Below are 17,381 nucleotides of genomic sequence, written 5' to 3' on the forward strand. Positions count from 1 at the left end.
AAGTTCACTGAGAGCAATCAATCAATCAACAGTGCTTACTGAGCATTTACTTTGTACACAGCACTGTACTAAGCACTTGGGAGAATGTACATTACAGTGTGACATATTCCCTGGTCTCAAGGAACTTACAGTCAAACAGTGCAATGACAATATTAATTGAATCCATATGCCCCAGAAATTCTTCAACACACACACTCATACTCATGCCCAAACATCCCATGATATCTGTGGGGAGAATTCCACTCATAAAATTTGAACTTTGTAAATTATGTAAGGATAATAAGCTGAAGGCTGAAATAATAAAGGGCCATATAATGGGGTTTAAATAAACTTTTCTGAGGAGAGTTTTCTGATGTTAACAGATGCTACAATGAAATGCTAATCTCTTTTTATTTTCCTGAAACCAAAAGTTCATCTAAAGATAAACTATCTCAAGCTGCCATTTCTAATTCTATACTTTCCTCCACTCATAAATACGCAGAGGAACCTTAGTCTAGGGACCCCAGAGGATTTATTAAAGCAACATCTGCCCAAACTGATACATATATATGATTTAATGCATTTAGACTGAGGATATCAGAAATGCTTCATTTCAGTTCATAGTCACAATATCCACAAACTGCTGAGGAGCTATGCTGATGAGACAGATTCTCTTTCTGGTGGGTTAGAGCCTCCTGTGCCCTGCATAAGGAACACTAGCTGAGACAACACTTCTCTCACACCACCTGATTCCATTCAAGAAATGGCTCACTAAACAGCAAGATCTCTAGGACTGAAAATCCCAGCACTCTTCCTGGGTCCCCAAGAATTTTGAGTGAACACAGAGTCTGAAACAATGTTTCTTGTGATTACAAGTTCTAGAAACCCTGGAAAACGCCAACCCATCAATTTCCCCCTCTACTCCTTCTCTCCTGCACCCCAGTGCACCCAAATCTGGACACCAAAAAACTTGCCACTCAATATTACATTTTCTCTAGGGCCAGTTCTGCCTTCTGGATCTGGATTATTAGTGTTTTTCTCTTGCAGGGAACACAATGTGCCATTCAAAAGGAATGATTCCATTGCCAATTGGATAGTTGGGCTTTTTTTTGGGGGGGGGGTATTTATTAAGCACTATCTTTGTGCTAAGCACAAACTAGATATAAAATTATCAGATTGGGCACAGTCCCTATCTTTCCCACACAGAGCTCACAATCTATTTTATCCCTATTTTACAGAGGAGGAAACTGAGAACCAGAGTAACTTGCCCATGGTCACATATTGGCGGAGAAGAATCAAAACTCAGGTCTCCTGACTCTCAGTCCCTTGCTGACAGACACATTCTGGATAAGAGTGTTTTTACAGAGCTTTTCTGCTTTGTTGACATATATCTTTGGAATCATCTACTAGTGTTACTCTTTTAAAGAAAGAAGACAGTACAATTCATGACACTTGCTTCAAAACAGAGCAAAAACTATGCTAGTATAAGCCTGCCCCACAGGCCAACAAAGTGTGAAGGAACTTTTTCATGGAAAATATGCTAGGAACAGCCCTGATTAAATGTAAATAATAGGTTTATTTGATACACAGCACTGAATACGCAGGCCAAACACAGAGTAATAAGTCAGATTTACTGAGCACTTACTGTGTGCACAGCAGAGGAGTCTAGAGGAAACAATAATAATTACGTGTGAGAGAAAAACTAAAGGATCTCTGTAGATTCCTGCCCGCCACTCACCCATCCCAAGATCCTCTGAAACCACTTACACAATGCGAGTGCATGGCTGTGGTTTTTGGAAGCCACACTTACATAGTGGTGTCTATTAATTAGCAGTACAGTCTTTGTAGCAAAGACCTTAAAAGAGCTGAAGGAATACTGGCCTCACAGACACTAGAAGACCATCATGGAGCTTATGTTGAGCAGCAGTGTGGCCTAATGGATAGAGCACAGATCTGGTAGTCAAAAGAACCTGGGCTCTGATCTCAGCTCCTCCACTTGTCTGCTGTGTGACTCTGGGCAAGTCACAACTTCTCTGTGTCTCGGATTCCTAATCTGTAAAATAAGGATTAAGTCTGTGAGCCTTATGTGGGGCAGGGTTTGTGGCCAACCCAATTATCTTGTATCTACCCCAGTGCTTAGTACAGTGCCTGGCACATAGTAAGTGCTTAACAAATATCATTATTATTATTACATTTTTCTGTGGCAGAAATGAAGAACAAAGCTTTGCCCTGGAAACTTCAGTTTCACCAAAGATTCAAGCCAGCACCAGAAATCCAGTCATCAATCTGCAGTTTAACAATGCCTTAAAAATTAATAACAGAATGATCGTAGGGGTTTACAAAAAAAAAAAAGAAAGTATGGGATCAGAGCTTGGGAACCTGGAGTCTTACATGAGCTGGTGCTTTAGCAAAATAGGGATGGAGCACTCCGCTTTGCCAGAGTGTTTATTTTCACTCCGCGAATTGGAGAGACAGTAGAACGAAGGAACAAACAACTGTCCAACAACGAGAGCCTGCTGGGATTCAGTGTGCTACGGTGTCAGAAGAAATGGCTTGTGTGCCAATCACAGCAACCAAACAGGTTAATATTTACTAGTTTGGCTTTTTGCAAGATTGCCAGTCCTGCCATTATAGGAGAACTGACTGTGTCACCTACTTTCTATCTGCTCTGCACCAATACATGGAGGTCAAATATGTCTTCTCAGAGGGAAAAGCTACATAAATAGAAGGTATCGTTGTTGAAATCAATCAATCCTTGATTGTCTGGGCTATTCTAAAATGGTTCTGGGCCTAAACTGGACAATGCTGAGTGGGCTGGGACATCTGCTTCCACTGGGGGTGGCTCCTCTTGGGGTTTCATCAGAAACATAGTAACTGAAATGCCACTATTCTTTATCTGTCTATGATTAGTCCCGACTATGCATCACTTCTTCTAAATAAAGATCAGCCACGTCAGGTTACCACTCCTCACAGAAGCTATCAGTCCTGGCGCCGAGGACCCAGGGCAGCAATTCAGTCAAACCCCAAGGATGGGCTGAGTTGCAAAAAGGGCCCCAGTTTCTTAAAACCTATGCAGCACAGAGCAGATACAGTGACAGTTTTCCCCCAAAAAGCAACGTGACTTAGTGGATAGAGCATGGGGCTGGATGCCATAAGACCTGGGTTCTAATCCCAGTTTCACCACTTGTCGGGTGTGTGACCTCAAGCAAGTCACTTCATTGTGCCTCACTTTCCCCATCAATAAAATGGGAATGAAATACATGTTCTCCCTTTTTAGGCTGTGAACACCATGTGGAACAAGAATTTGAATCTGACCTGATTAGCGCATATTTATCCCAAGGCTTAGTATAGTGCTTGGCATTTAGTACGCCTTCAACACCTTCCAAAATTTTATCATCATTACTATAAGCTCTGGGATGATATTCTGCAGATCACGGTGCTGGGTGGCTATTTGTCCCAGGCAAAGGAGTAACTCAGTGACCAAGGGCAGAGCCACTGGTTATTGCTGAATTGTACTTTCCAAGCGCTTAGTACAGTGCTCTGCAGAAAGTAAGTGCTCAATAAATATGATTGAATGAATGGTTCCAAAAGGCTCACTCATGGGAGAACTTCCACTTCCAAGAGCAAGCAGGTCTCTGAGTTAGAAAGACTTATTCAGAAAAATGCTTACTCACAGGTGAGATTGGGTGGACTCAACAAGGCCTGTGTGGGAGGCAGAGAGCTCTATAATAGCGGAAAATGTAGGAGGACCTGGGTTCTAGACGAGCTCTGGCCTAGGCCTGCTGTGTGACCTCGGTCATTTCACTTAACCTCTCTGAGTTTCAGTTTGCTTGTTCCTACCTCTCTACCTCACAGAGAGATTGAAGGTAAGTACAAAGGGAGCTAAGTAATGTAAAAAGTAATTTGGAAAAATAAAACAATGTATAAATTCTGGGTCACATTATTGCTTATGTTCTCTGCAGAATCAAAGGGTGGATTCAGAAGTCAAGGCTTCCCATTTGTACTCTCTGGTCGTGCCACACTGCCAGAGCTTCTGAGAAGAGGAGAAAGCAGGGGAGACATCATCTTCTCACATTTAAATGCAGAATTGGTGATGTGGGATGACCCACAGAAAGACGGAGGAAGATGTGTGAGCAAAAGCATGTTTTCTTCTCTTTTATCTTAGCAGTAATAGGGTCCGACAGCTAAATGAAAGGACACTAGGCCCTTTGGTTCCCTCTTCCATAGCATTGGTTTCCATAGCATGAACAACTTAGATCCAAACATCCTCTCAACTGTCACTTTTGAGGGTCAAACTGATGAAGGCTGGTGCTTTATTTTTAGAAAAGATCAGCTCTGGGGGATGTCATGCAAAGCAACAGAAGAGTACAGATGTCATTTCAGAAGCTTGTTGAAGAGGGCACAGTGCAGTAGCAAGGACAAGGGGGAGTGCTGATGTATGGAAGTGTATAGCACTCACCCCCCAGTGTCCCCTCCCTGAAACAGGGGAAAAGTTTTGGAGGTTTCCAAACACAGGTCAGGTGCTCCCTTCTTTCCACCCACCCACCCAGCCATCTAGGTTTCCATCCCAAAAGTGACTATGGCTCCAAACCAAGGACTCCATACCATGGGCTCAGAACCGGGCCTCTTCTGGAGGAAGTTCTGCTATTTCCAGCAACCACTCTCTGCCCTGCAAGCGGCCACAAACCTAAGGAACTGCTATGGGGTCGGAGGTAGCTCTTCTCTAGGCCAAGGAGGAGCTAGGGCTAGGAGGTACACCTGTTTCATGGAGTTGTCATCTCACTGGGGCCTGTGGGTTTTTTGTGATTTTTTTGAAAGGGGCCTGAGCTTCTCACTGCTTTAGAGAAAAGTGTTCAGCCAACTTCCCCCAAATTTCAAGCTTTTGTCTAAACATGCCCCTAACAGACAAGACTTTTGGCCAATTAGACAGGTCCTCCAGAAGTGCAAAATTAAAGGTAATTTTGGAAGAAGAAAAAGGAGTCAACAGAGGACAAGTGGATGCTCTCCAACTAGGATTCTCAGAGAACAGTGTGTGAGCTGTTAGGGGCATGTGAACTAGTCAAAGACCTGTCAGGCACCCAGGTAATCTAAATGTCAACGTGGGCCGGAATGGAATCCGAATCCTGGGAGGCTCGCCCTCACCCTTCCCTCCTGGGCCTCACTGGGCTAAACCACTGCAGTGAGTGCAGGGCAGAAGTGGGTGCCAAACCCTTAGCCAGGACATAGCAGGAAGCTGCCAGGAGAGAGTTGACAAATATACTTTTGTTAGTCTCTGAGATTTAGATCAAAATACAATATTAATAACAATAACAAGCACTGAAATACATACAAGATAATCAGTTGTGACAGTAGGAGGGAGAACAGATATTGAATCCCCATTTCAAAGGTGTAGAAACTATGGCCCAGAGAAGTGAAGCAACTTGCCCAAAGTCATACAGCAGGCAAGTGAGAGTCTGGATTAGTCCCCCGCTCCCACGCTGAGATAACAGTCTGAGAGTTGCAGAGAATGAGTGAGACATGCAGCCAGGTGACTTGTCAACCAGAGATTGGCATATAGCTCAATTCTACAGAGAGAGTCTTCATCCTCAAGAGCTATTCAATAGGTGCAAAACCAATAAAGGGAACTTTGCCTTCTGAACTGAAACATGGCAGCTGAGAATAAACAGTACCCCTGGCAAAATTAGCACATTTAGAAACAGAGCACAAAACAGCCAAAACTCTAATCGTTTTATGTTGGCTTGTTTTTCTTTTCCAACACAAACCTTTTCACTACAAGCACTCAGCAGATCGCAAATACAATAACAAGGGCAACAGGTGTTTCCAGGGGGTTTGAGTTTACTGGAGAGAAAACTCTAAGCAAGCATTCATTAGTGTGGAGGGAAGCAGACCCAGGATGCACAGCTCTCCCAGTTACTAAACAAAGGGGGCCCGGGTGCCACTGGCGTGTTCGGAAGGATGGCTGATGTGATCAGGGGCTAGGAAAAGATCCGCTGGCAAAGGTTTCATGAGCTTTCCTGATGATGATGATGATGATGATGGTATTTGTTAAGCAGTTACTATGTGCCAAGCACTGTTCTGATACAAGGCAATCAGGTTGTCACACGTAGGGCTCACAGTCTTAGTCCCCATTTTACAGATGAGGCAACTGAGGCACAGAGAAGTTAAGTGACTTGCCCAAAGTCACACAATTGACAAGTGGCAGAGCCGGAATTAGAACCCATGACCTCTGACTCCCAAGCCCGGGCTCTTTCCACTAAGCCCCGCTGCTTCTCTGAGACAAATCCAGACATGACGCTGGCTACACTACCACTGAAAGGAGTACTGAATGTATGTTAAATCCTCGAAACCTGAAAACAGAACTTCTCAGTGAGAAAGGGGAACCCTTCAATGCTTCTTACTTTCCCCCATCTTTGATCTTCAGTATCTCATCACCGCTGGCTTAACTGTTTGGGGGCAGAGCACTGAACTAGGAATTCGGCAGAACATTTAAAAAAGTAGAAAACCCATCCTATCATCCTATGCTGCTAGTTTTTTTTTTTTAATGGCCTTTGTTAAATCAGCCTTGACATAGCCACAGTCTCGATGACTACCTGATATATAGCATCTCACAGTAGCACCTTTTCACTGTATGGGCTGTTACTTGTCACTGAAGCTCCATCAGGGCTACTTCAACATAACCCTTGAGCATGTCACAGGTTTATTTTCTAGGAAGTTTCCATTTACCCTTCTTAATGGCTTGGATGTACTGATAGCTAGAGTTTCGGATGGGGGAAAGCCTTGAATCAGCCTGGAATTCTCTCTCTCTGCTCTGTGGTTTTTCCACTGTCCAAATTCCCACTACTCAACCCTCCTTGTTCTTACACTGGGAGCCCCTGGCATCAGGGACAGTGACTATGAATCATGCATGTACTTCTTTCCCATTGCTTAGTACAGTCCACTGCACATAGCAAATGCTTCAATACTATTACTTTCTCTCCTAAACCATCTGCCTTCCAACCTTGGAAACTCTATTCAAAACTCACCCTCCCTACCCAGTGTCCCCAACTGATCAGAGCTTGATTTCCACCCAACTGACATCAGCCCCTCCACCACAGACCTTTTTCCAGTTGGGAACTGTATGCAGCAATGTACCTGTGTTTATGTTATTCACTGATCTATCTCTCAGCTCTCTTAAGCGTGTTTCTCCTCCCAGAGGGGATGCGGTAATGCTGGGGAACCAAAATGATGTCCCGCACCCAGCAAACCCTCCGGGAACTTTTCGATGCTGATCAAAGTCTTTCAAAATGGGCCCATTCGGTCCTTTTCACCAGAAACCTAAACCCGCCACAATCTCTGATACAAATCCCCCGGGCAGTCCAGCATATACATATGATAGAAATTTAATCTTAACCAGGAAAGAAGATGAATCATCATTTCAGGGTCTGGTGGAAATGAAAACAATCATGAGCAGACAGTGCTGGCTGCAGAGCAGCTAGAGACCCCATAAAATAGTTCTCCAAGATTTGCAGGCTTATTTGTATCCATCAAACCAATACTACTAGGAACTATTTTGCTGGTTGTTTGCTAGAAATCTAGGACATTGTGCCCCACCCCAGGCCAAGGTCAGGCCCACAGGAGTAAGATCTGGCAGTAGTGTGGTGCTGGATTTAACAGAGCATAGATCTGAGGATTGGAGGATCGGGGTTTTGTAATGCCCAGCCTTCCTGAGTCCCTTCCAGAAAGTCGATTAGCCACTTTGCTCCATTTTAAATGGGGCGTCCAGACTCCAAGAACCCACCAGGATCCTCATAAAGATATCTCAGAGCCCCTACACTCTTAGGGAAAAGAAACTAAAATGTCTGCTGGCCCCAGGATGCAAAGGTTGGGGGGTGGCCAAGCATCCTCTTCTGGCTCCATCTCAAAAGCCCGCAGCTGGGGAAGCTGATTCTCGGAGGCCTCTGCCAAGTGGTGAAAAACAAATCCGAAGACTCCATCCCTGCTACCTCCAGGAAACCACAGCATGACTTCACTAGGAACACTGGACATGGCATTCCCTGCACCGAATCTACTATCACTTCACTTCATAATTCTGGTGCACAGCTGCACTCAATTTTCTGTCCTTGGGGTTTTGAAGGAACATTTCTTCTAGAGCCAGGAGTCTCAAATTTTACCATTATACAACTCCTTCCCAGGGCCAAAGAATGTTTGAAAAGTCTTAAATCCAGCAGAAAGTGAAAGCATCAAAAGGAATGAATGTAAGCTCTGAAGGTCACCAATCCCTTGGGCAGTCCCAGGGGCCCTCTCCCACCTAGTCACTGCAGGGCTGCTCAGCTTTGCTCTTCTAGTGAGCAAACACTTCTCATAAATGCCACCACTGAATTCTTTCCAGCTTTCTCTCTTGGCCATTCTAGGGTAATCACTGTTGTTTTCAGCAAGTGCACATTCCAAATATTTTCCACCCTCCTTTCCCACTACTTATGGGAAGTAGTGTGTCCTGGTGGATAGAGCCAGGTCTGGGAGTCAGAAGGACCTAGGTTCTAATCCTGGCTCCACATGTCTGCTGACCTTGGGCAAGTCACTTCACTTCTCTGTGCCTTCGTTACCTCATCTGGAAAATGGGGATTAAAACCGTGAGCCCCATGTGGGACAGGGACTGTGTCCGACTTGATTACCTTGTACCTATCCAAGTGCTTAGAACAGTACTTGGCACATACCAAGCACTTAGAAAATACTATTTTTCTTACAGGGCAAAGGAATATTCCCCTAGCCCATGAAAGCAGATGGTGGCTTGCCCACCGGCTGTGACACAGTCCTGAAGATGCAGTTAGGCTATGCCAACTCCATTTGAGCAGCTGCTAGGTTAAATATTGTTGTTGGGAGACGACCAGATGTTTTACCCAGACTATTAGCCCAGAGAAACAATGCACAAACTAATATGCAGGAAATCTAAGTCCATTAAGATGAGAGACACAAGGGATGGATTGAAGAGGTGGTTCTTCAATTCACTTTCAGCTTTGTTGCTTATCTTTCCCTTGACACTAACTGGAACCATAAAGGAAGGAAAGATTTCTTGCCTGCCTTTTTCTACTTTCTTCACTGGAGCCCCACTTGCTTTCCAATCTCTCCAAGGAGTTCTGTCAGAGGCTCAAACGAATCTGACCCCTGAGCACTGATTTACTCAATGAGGAGGCTGAAAATGCAGTCTGGAGCTCACACACACTCATCTGATCAGACAGGCAAGCAGAATTCAGACTCCCAGGACTGGGTACACATGAGCAGGCATGTGCACAAACACACACACACATACCCCATCACAAGAAACAAAATGTCCTTTAGAACATGAATGTACTTTGCATGGATCTGTCCTGGGGCAGAGAAAAGGGAAAACTTAACTAAGCTTCTACCTACCTACAGATATTTTTCTCCAGCACAGAGGAGTTTTTTTATTTGTTTTTTATGGAATCTGTTAAGCACTTACTATGGGCCAAGCACTGTTCTAAGCCCTGGGGTAGACATAAGATGATCAGGTTGGACACAGTCCCTGTCCCATATGGGGCTCAGAGTCCAAGTAGGAGGGAGAATAGGTATTTAATCCCCATTTTACATACAAGGAAGCAGAAGCACATAAAAGTGAAGTGACTTGCTCAAAGTCACACAGCAGGATTCTCCATTCTACCTTCCCTTGCCCTTTGGCAAGGCAGTGACCCTGGATAATACTCGATATTCAAACCACTCAGCTATTTTGAGCAGAAGAAGCCACCACTGTTTTCTCTGAAACCACTTTCCTTTTCCTTCCAAACCTAAAAAATCAAACTCACCACTTCTATGAATCAGAAATCTCCATTTTTTTTAACCTCCTGGGGAGCTGGGGTTAACTCCTAGTGGACAGTTATGGTCACCTCTTGCCAAGAGAGAGGCAAAGGCTTCTACTGAATGTCACAAATAAGAAGGGGATGGTGAGATAGCTGGGGACAAGGACTGAGCCTTGGGCCTGGGCAGAGCCCTTTTCCCCATGACCACATATTCTGTGGCTTGTTATGATGTCCTTGGCAAAACAACATTCTCCCGGGAGACAGGCAACTCATCAACTTGGCAAAATTTGGGTGATGGTGAACAGGGGAGAAATTGGGGAAAGGCAATTTAAAAAAAAAACCCCACCACCACACAATATTAAAAACATGCATAATAATGATGATGATGATGGTGGTGGTAGTCTCCCACCATAAACAACAGATTAGCCTCAGTCCAGTTCTAAATTTGGCACCCGCACAAAGGAATTCATTATGGGGCAGTGGTTTGCTCAGCGCCACTCCCATTCCTAGCTCTGGCAGTCATGTTGCTTCTGGAGCACTGGACGCAAAAAGTGAGAAGATGGACACAGGTGCAGCACGTTGCCAAAAGTTTAATCAGAAAAACTCTAGACTCTTGACCTCGTAGATGGCACGGAACATCTCTACCAACTCTGTTGTACTCTTCCAAGTGCTTAGAATAATGTTCTGCACAGAATGAGCGCTTGATCAATACCACTGATTGATCAATTAAAAAAGTAATTTTCGGCCAAAGTGATCATACAGCAGACAAGTGGCAGAACTAGGATTAGAACCCAGGTCCTCTGATTCTCAGGCCACACTGCTTCTGGGGCAATTAATTCCAAATGCTTACCACCCACTATGTGAGAAGTGTTTCCTTTGGCCTGTTTTGAATCTATTACCTTCAAGTGCCAAGAGTGAAACAGGAAAACTTAGTATTTCTTTTGGGATAAAAACTGGGACCTCCTCTTGAGGAATCAATATTCCAATCCAAAAAGGATCACAAAAGGCCTTATTAAACAATAAAAACCTCCCCAAAAGAGCCTTTACCATTGCTTGAAAGATATCAGGCCACATCAGTAAATTGCACTTTCTCTAAGAAAATAATCAGTAGCTCAAATAGAACTTGTGTAATTCTCTCCAAAAAATCAGGGAATTTACTAAGGGAAGGAATTGAACAAAATCAAATGCTATACAGCTTGGATTCTTCTGAAACAAGTTAGCTTTGGTTAGTCCCATAACTGAAACATGAAGATTTTGTGGCAGAGAATAAGGGTTTTAAAAGATCATCAGCTGCACTCTTCTTCCTCCCGATATAGCCTCAAAAAGAGGGAAGGGCAGGCATTGGTCAGACTCCCAGGACTGGGTAGGCATGAGCAGGAATGTGCACAAACACACACACACACACACATACCCCATCACAAGAAACAAAACGTCCTTTAGAACATGAATGTACTTTGCATGGATCTGTCCTGGGGCAGAGAAAAGGGAAAACTTAACTAAGCTTCCACCTACCTACAGATATTTTTCTCCAGCACAGAGGAGTTTTTTGATTTGTTTTTTATGGAATCTGTTAAGCACTTACTATGTGTTTTTCCTTTCCTACCTGCGTAAACCTTAAAGTTTTAGAGTACCTGCAGTTCTCGGGAGAGATCTAGTTAGTTGAACCCTTCTTACCCCTTTACAATAGAGCTTAACTTCTCTATTGTTAATCCCACACCACTTGACTGTCCCCACAGCCCTTAGGTAAATATTTTTATACCCTATATCCCTAATCTATCTGAATATCAGTCTCCCCTGGTACAGTGTAAACTCCTTGCGGGCAGCAATCTTGTCTACCCACTCTGTTGCACTGTACTTTCCCAAGTGCTTCACACAGTGCTCTGCCCACAGAAAGCACCCAATAAATACCATCGATTGCGATACTCATTTTTAACTTTCAAGCCTAGACTAAAATTGTAAAAGCCAAGGATAGACGCATCTACAATGCAAAAGGGTAATAACCAGAGCCATAGCAATTCAGCTGCACTACTGGGTTCTGACATAATTAATGTAAAACTCATTTCAGCGATCCTTTTTTGCCTTGTGTCGAAGTACTTGATAGTCTGACTCCAAACATGCTATGATCAACAACTTGAATGGCCTACAAGCAACTCTATTTACACTCAATGGTGATGGTAGGAAAATTAATTTAGGACAGAAGTCCAATTCCTTATTTATATGCACATCTCCACCCTCTAACAACAAGGCAAGGCACAATTCCAGCCATGCAAATGTAAATAGCGCTGAGGCCACCGTCTAAAAGTAATTAAACCATCCTTCAGAGAAATCAATCTGCAACCCAGCCAAAATTAACCAAAATTACTGATTTGGCCTATTGAAATAGACTGTAGTCTCTCAGACCTAAAGTTTTCTCTGCCATCATATTGTTCTATTCCTACCATGGTGAAGGCTCTGGACAGTTCTGAAGGTAAATACATGGAAGTCTGAACCTACTTACTACTTTGTTTTGCCTGTTGACAGGCACCCATCTTGATATATTTATGGAAAAGAAAGAGGGAATGGGGTTGCAAACCCATTCCCCTCCATCCCACAACACATATTCCCCTAAAAAGAAAATGAATAGAAAACTGGAACTGAATTAAAAAAAATACTAATATAGTACTCTGGAATGATATGCAATACTAGCACCAAAACCTTATATTTAATCACAATCCACAGTTGCGCAATCCACGTGAAGTGAAGAACTGAGTATATGGTTAATCACTCCATGTAAACAGCCCAGAGAGATCATTCAAGCCAAAACATTCAATTTAGGGTTTGGATTATCCAGCTAAGCTTTCTTAATCAAGGCAATACATGAGAGAATTTCTTAATTCTCTACTATCATTGATTAGTGCAAACTCAGCTAGTAGGCTTCCAGGGCACACACATGCTCTAAGTGTGACCTGCACATGCTTGTGTGTGCGCACACATACACAAACATACAAAATCTTCCAACTTCCATTTGCTTGAGACCCTTTCCTGAGACATTAATTACTTCAACATGCAAAACAGCTTTCAGAGTTGCTTAGCCAGCAGAAGGTGACTAAAATCCTCTTCTAGGGTGGGAGAGGGTTTCAAAGGAATACCCAACACTTTAATAAGGAATATTTTCAGAGAGGGAAATGGTTAATACCTTATGAGCAAAAAAGCTTGTAGAAAAATTGGATAAGACTGGATTTTGGAGCGCTGTTAATGTCATACGATTACCATGAAACCTTTTTTTGTCATGGCATGAGCCTTTGGGAGTTCTCTGTATCATCCTGATCATTGATTTATTGATTATTTGATCCTCATGTACCAAGTTCAAAGCTTTGCCACGTGACTGAGAAGAAATAGCTCACAATGAGAGGAGTTAGGGAAGGTGGATGACTTCTCCATCACTTAACAGAGCTTCTGGAAAGGTGAGGCAGTGAGAGAATGAGGATGAGGCAGGATGAAGTATAGTGAGAAATTTCCAAACATCGAACCTGGATGTTCTGCCCTATTTCAAAACTAATTTTCTTTTCCTACCTGCGTAAACCTTAAAGTTTTGGAGTACCTGCAGTTCTCGGGAGAGATCTAGTTAGTTGAACCCTTCTTACCCTTTTACAATAGAGCTTAACTTCTCAGAGAGGCTACAAAGTTGCCTGGGGGAACCACACCCAAGAGTTAATGTATTTCACCCCCACCTCACTTACCTTGCCACTGATCTTTAATTCATGGATTTGGATACGGAGTTCCACTCCAGTAACCACATCAGAGCTCTTCCAGCGTTCAAGGTCATCTATAAGGACTCTTTCCTGAAAGATAGGAGTGGGAAAAAAAGACGACAGATGAGCTATCATTAAGCCAAGCAGGATCTGGGAAATAAGAGAATAAATGACAAATGGCAACCTCATAAATTCATGCTTTCAAGTAGGATTTCTCAGCCATGGTTAATTTACTGACTCAGAGGAACTTTCCCTTTAAATTATTCACTCCCTCTAACTACTGTATGTGAAGTAATGTGGCTTATCTAATTTTTAAAATACACCTAGTTTTCTCCTCCCCAAACTCAGTTAACTTAGCAGCACTTCTTTGCCATCAACCAGTCCCTTCTGTTGTTTGTGCAAAATTACTGAGAAATTGGCAAGGAAAGAAGAGCTCTGAAATGCACATTGACTGGCTGCAATCCAAGTTTTGTATAGAGCAGTCTATACAATGGTATTTACTGAGTATTAATATGTACAGAGCACCTTACTAATTATTTGGAAGAGTACAATACAGCAGAGGTGGTATACACAATCCCTGTCCACAAGAAGAACTTGGGCATACACCTGACCTCAAACCACTTATGTACATGTTCTTACACGTGGTTACTACCCCTAACTGGAATTTCTTTAATGGCTGACTCCCCTACTTAAATTGTAAGCCCCTTAGTACAGTAAGGGTGCAATAAATACCACTGATTGAATGGACATGAACTCAAGTGCACAAGATGCCAGTTTTCAAAGCAAAATGTACACGGTTTGGTTCAGATATAGGTGGCCCAATAAGGTTGGACTTTTGGGGTTACCAAAGGTAAAAACTGCTGGGGTATAAAACAGACTGTAAACACTTAGCATGGAAACACTCGCTTGGCTCTGGTTCAAGGTGAAACCCAGATTGCCTGTTCATTCATTGAAAAAAAAATTAAAATATTAAATTTAAAATACACAGCTACTGCTGCATTTGTTTTCCTTATAATTACTGATGAAGTAAAATAGAAGTCTAATGATGATAAAAGCACTTAATCTTATTTTTGTGACAAGAATGATGAGATTGACCAGGTTAATGGGACTTTTTTGAACAATCTCAGGCTGAAGTTTCCTAAATCAAGAACTAAGGGGGAACTAAGGGGGTTTATGTTCGATTACCAGCGGCTATTTACTGAACATAAATGGTTCAGAAGTGACGGCTCTGTTGCCTTTGTTGCCGCCAGCAGAATACTAGTCGGGACAGCTGAGCCTTAAGTAGGTAATTTAGCTGGCAGTGTTCAACTCAAACTCTCTGCTGAGATATCTAATCACCTGACAGGCATAGCAGTGCCAATATCGGGGGAACTTGAAAAAGTCTTTTTAATGTTCATCATTTATTAAACATCTCCGGAGAGAGATTTAAGACAATAAGTTTCATTTTGAGGAGTTCTTTTCATAAACCTATGGAACAGGGACCAAGTCTGACCTGAGGGTATTGTATCTACCCCAGTGCTAGGCAGAGACTAAGCAGTTGATTTGTGCTGATTTAGGTTACAGTCTGCCCTGGAGACATGAGTTCATATCCCATTTCTGAGAGCCTTATCCCCCTCAATCAATCAACAGTATTTATCGAGTACTAACTATGTGCAGGGCACTGTATTAAGTGCTTGGGAGAGTACACTAAACAGAGTGAGTAGACTTGTTCCTAAACCCAAGGAGCTCACAGTCTAGGGAGCTGTCCATAAGATTGATTGAAATACCGAAGTACATGCTTCTAAGAAACCTTCCGAGGTGTCCGGGGTGAAGTAGGGGTGCAGTTTATGTGTGTTGAATAATACTATATTTTAATAATTGTAGCATTTGTTAAGCACTTACTATATGCCAAGCCCTGTACTAAACGCTGAGGTAGATACAAGTTAATCAGGTCAGACCAAGTCCCTGTCCCTCATGGGGCTTATAGTCTAAGCAGGAGCAAGAGCAGATATTTAATACCCATTTAACAGATGAAGAAACTAAGGCACCGAGAAATTAAGTGTCTTGCCCAAATCACACAGCAAGCAAGTAGTAAATTTCAGGATTAGAACCCATGTCCTCTGACTCTCATGTCTGTGTTCTTTCCACTAGGCCATGGTGCTCCAACAGAAGGAAGGAATACAATCCCTTCCCACAAGAAGTTTACACTGTAATCAGGTAGATAGGCTTAAAATATTTATGAATAGCATAAGCTGAATAAATATAATGTATAACTGGCCTAGTGGAAGGAACATGTCTACCAACTCTGTTGCATAGTACTCAATACAGTGCTCTGCACACAATAAGCACTCAATGAATACAATTAATTGATTGACACAGGTTCTAGTCCCGGCTCTGCCATTGGCCTGCTGTGTAATCTTGGGCAGATGGCTTAATCTCTGTGAGGACAATCGGGATAAGTTACATGTTCTCCCTCCCTCTAAGACTATGAGCCCCATGTGGGACTGATATACACTCCAATGCTCAGCATATAATATACACTTAATAAATGCCACTAAAACATTAATAAGTGCACAAGAGCTGAGGACAGGTATTCATTAATACAAAAGTGATAGAGATGGTTGATGGGTTGCCATGAATTGGATGCTAGAAATTCATTAGGAAAGGCTTGAAGGAGAAAGTGGGTTTTGACTATGCAAAGAGCTGTGGTCTGACAAACTTGGGGAGGGAGGGGATTCCAGACCACAGGGACGACTTGAGTGAGGGGTCTTAGCTGGGGGAGTTGAGAGTGAAGAGAGAAAGTTAGGCCAGGAGAAACACAGAGAGCAATTCGGGGAGTAGAAAGTGGAGAGAACAGAGAGGTAAAATGGGACGACTTGAGTGAGGGGTCTTAGCTGGGGGAGTTGAGAGTGAAGAGAGAAAGTTAGGCCAGGAGAAACACAGAGAGCAATTCGGGGAGTAGCAAGTGGAGAGAACAGAGAGGTAAAATGGGAGGAGTTGGTGAAGAGCCTTGGAGTTCACTGGAAGGAATTTTTGCTTAATGTGGAGAGAAACTGGAAGCCAATGGAGAAGAGATGTGTGCCAAGTGATGTTTCAAGAAGGTGATCTGTGAAGCTATTGTGCAGTACAGTTTGGAAGGAGAGGCTGAAGGCAGAGGGACCAGTGAAGAGGGAGAAACAATAGTCTAGTCGTGACATAGCAACTTGTTCAAGGGTTGTAGCTATTAGGCTAGAGACGAAGGGGCAGATGAGAGAAATGTGAGTACAGAGAACAAGCAGAATATTTGGCAATAAATTAAATTCACAGCTCAAATATAGCGGGGAGTATAGGCTAACAAAAAGGCTAAGGGCTTCTGAGATGGAAGACAGAAATGGAAGCTTAGTGGAGGAATTGATTAATAACTATAATAAAATTTGTGGTATTTGTTAAGCATTACTTTGTGCTAAGCACTATACAAACACTACGATAGATAAGTTAATCAGGCTAGACATATGGGGCTCACATATAAGTAAGCTGGAGAGAAGATTAGGAGTGCCATTTAAAACATGTGACGTCCTGGTTGGGTATCCAACTGGAGATGCCCTGGAAGGAAGTAAAACTGTGAGACTGTAGGTTGTCTGGGAGATCTGGGCTGGAGAGGTAGATTTGAGATTTGCCCATTACCATGGAAAGTTATTCTTTCAGCCCTCCAAGCCCAAGCACAGCAGAGGAGGGAGGTTTAGAAGAAAATTATAAAAAAATAATAACCTGCACACATATGAAGACACCAAGGCTGGAGAAACTCAAATATTCTCTTTCAGAAAATTCTGGCTCAGACAGTCTACTGAATTCCAATCTGTCTCGTCTGACAGCCTAACACCTGTCAGCTGTAAAAGTGGCAAATAAGCAAAATTTTTGCCAG

General features: G+C 42.9%; 1 protein-coding gene across 18 annotated transcripts in view; it reads right to left on the reverse strand.

The window, feature by feature from the left end:
• SVIL (supervillin) overlaps positions 1-17,381 on the reverse strand; it is a 162,053-nt gene that overhangs the window by 115,092 nt on the left and 29,580 nt on the right. For all 18 annotated transcript variants that reach the window (XM_039913938.1, XM_029078293.1, XM_029078295.1 and 15 more), the window contains exon 2: positions 13,490-13,591. The gene's annotated coding sequence lies outside the window, so the exon portion shown is untranslated. The remainder of the gene's footprint in view (positions 1-13,489; positions 13,592-17,381) is intronic.

The sequence above is a fragment of the Ornithorhynchus anatinus genome, chromosome 13, assembly GCF_004115215.2.
Source record: "Ornithorhynchus anatinus isolate Pmale09 chromosome 13, mOrnAna1.pri.v4, whole genome shotgun sequence".
NCBI lineage: Eukaryota > Metazoa > Chordata > Mammalia > Monotremata > Ornithorhynchidae > Ornithorhynchus > Ornithorhynchus anatinus.